This window comes from Mustela putorius, unplaced genomic scaffold, assembly GCF_011764305.1.
Source record: "Mustela putorius furo isolate JIRA1106 unplaced genomic scaffold, ASM1176430v1.1 tig00003834_pilon_pilon_pilon, whole genome shotgun sequence".
Lineage (NCBI taxonomy): Eukaryota > Metazoa > Chordata > Mammalia > Carnivora > Mustelidae > Mustela > Mustela putorius.
The window spans coordinates 72,449,465-72,452,123 of record NW_025421987.1 but is presented as its reverse complement, the minus strand read 5'-3'; the positions used below and the strand labels follow the sequence as shown (position 1 = coordinate 72,452,123).

At 46.7% G+C, this 2,659-nt stretch overlaps 1 pseudogene; it reads right to left on the bottom strand.

Annotated features, from left to right (window-relative positions):
* Positions 1-271: 271 nt before the first annotated feature.
* Positions 272-2,659, bottom strand: LOC106006197 (annotated as a pseudogene).

The window sequence follows — 2,659 nt, the reverse complement described above, 5'->3', positions numbered from 1 at the left end:
TGAATGCTCATTAGCCAGGAGAGAACCTAACAATAAAACTGAAAGGGGAAAAATGTGCCTTAGAACAAAGAATGCAATGTGCTTGCTTTAGGAAGTAAAACTCAAGCCACTACTTATAGATTAATCAGTACTTCCCCCATCCCAACCTTAATGTTTAGGTTAGCCTCTCAGGTGGGGAGCTGCAAGAGGTCAAAATTTCCAGTCCTTCTCCCATTCCTGATCACCCTTTTGAATGTAGATGACCTCGTGACTTGCTTTGGCCAATAAAATGTTAGTAGGAAGGGAAGCAGGTCACTCCCACGCAGAAGTATTTAGGAACCTGTGGCCGATTCTGCAGGCTATCTTCCCTTGCTGCCACAATCTGGGGGCACGTATTCAGAGATGCAACAAAACTGAACCAGGAAGATGGAGCGCCTTGACTCAAACTACACTTACTGAATACCAGCCACGCACCAAGCCCTGTGAGACGTCAGGAATATGCTAGCCCATAAGGCAGACTCTGCTCTCCTGAACTTTGTCTGCAGGGCAGACCTCTATTTTTAACTTCCATAAATCAGTATTTAATTCTGGCTGTGACTCATTACGAAGAGAGATAGAACATGTCAAGAGAGCACATAACATGAACAACCCAAAGTCTGAGATTTGATGGGAGGATTGACTTGAGAACACGTAGGAGTCATCAGTTAAAGAATGTTCCAGGCTGGGAACAGAGAAGGGCATAGTCAATCCAAAAAAGGAAAGGCCAGCATGGCTGGACAAGAAAAAGTAGGGGAATTGTCTACCGGGCTTGTGAAACACAGAGAAGCCACACTGGATGGGCCTTCTGGGCTTCATTAAAGACCTCAATAAGTTGTTCTAAATTTATTTGGGTTTTCTTTAAACAAACAGCGGTCATGCATCACCCTTCTATAATCCTTCTCTTTACCCCAGCAGCCCGTGTGGAGTGGGCACTGAGCTCCTTCTTGTTGGGAGGCACTGAACCAAGTTGAAAGATTGAGCAGGTCCTCCTGTCTTAAGTTTTCCCAGTGGTGTCTCCCACTCCTTCAGAAGTTATCATCGCCTCCTGCCATTGGAGATATTCAGCCTGATCTAGGATCAGCTCTGGCTAGCTTGGTAGAAAGGCATTTATTACAGGTATTAAATGGCTTACGGAATCATGGAGAAATGGGTTCTACACTATGTTTCCAGGAAGAACCTAGAGCCACCCTCACGGAAATGGCCCAGCAAGAACACTGCTGCCGGGGTGACATTAAGGATGCTGCCTGTGGGGCACCTGGGTGGCTCAGTGGGTTAAGCCTCTGCCTTTGGCTCAGGTCATGATCTCAGGGTCCTGGGATCGAGCCCGACATTGGGCTCTCTGCTCAGCAGGGAGCCTGCTTCCCCCCTCTCACTCTCTCTGCCTGCCTTTCTGCCTAGTTGTGATCTCTGTCAAATAAATAAATAAAATCTTTAAAAAAAAAAAAAAAAAAGATGTGCCTGTGAAACTGGAAGCAGCTGTCACAGCTGCTGGCTTGAGACCACATACATCAGGAAATTGGGTGTCACGTGACCTGCCCCTGTCCCCAAGTACCCTGCTTACAGATTCAAGGCTTGCACCAACGTGAGAGATCAGCCAGACTTAGATCACATCCAGAACCTAGCTTTCGGGGAGGCTGGGAAAAATCCTTAAATTTGTAGTCTAGGGCTCCTGGGTGACTCCGTTGGTTAAGTGTCTGACTCTTGGTTTTGGCTCAGGTCACGATCTCCACGTCATGAGATCCAGCCCAGAGTGGGGCTCCACACTCAGCATGAAGTCGGCACGAGACTCTCCCTCCCTCAATCCCTCCTCCAGCTTGCACATCTCTCTCTCTCTCAAAGAAAATGAATAGATAAATAAACCTTTTTTGAAAAAGAAAAAAAAAAAAAGGCTTGTAGTCCCTGCAATACGGAAAAGCTGCTGGAAGAGGGTTGAAGGAGATTTTGAATGTGCAAGTCGTGGTGCTCATCACACCACGTCTCAGAGGAGCCAGATTTAAATGAGAGCCGCGCTTTCGAAAGCCTTCCAGCTCTCACTTCAGCTTTCGCAAACCCTGTACTTTCTGTATTTATTTTGTGCAGAATCGACTCCCAGGCCACAAGCTTTTGTTTCTTTAGTTTCTTCTAAAATATCTTTTTCTTCTGGGTGAGCTCCTCTTCTGGTTTGGGAAAAACCTTCTCTTTTTCAGTAAGGATCATCATCTCAGCATGGCAGGGAGAGCTCATGGCTGGGTTCGTTTGACCAGGAGCCCCATAAGTTCTACGCTGCAACTTTGGGGCTTTGTGCACTTGGATGTGCTCAGTGACTAGAGAATCTACCTCTAAATCCTTAAGTTCAGCATTACGCTATGCATTTTTAAGCACACGTGGTAAAAATCCAGCACTACTTTTGAGCCTTCCAAGCCTGTGCCCAGTCCCACTGTTTGGCCCAGACACACCTGCCAGGTCCACCACTATAGCAATGGAATGGCACACGTGGCTTCTGCAAAGTGACATCTTTCAGATACCTGGTGGCTTCTCAGATATGCATGCCCTTGATGGCCTGGGCAGTTTCATGTGGGTTCTTAAAGTGAGCACGAAGATTTGAACCTCTTGATTTGCATGATTTTGTAGGGTTTTCTGGGTCAAGTGACTGGCAAACCAT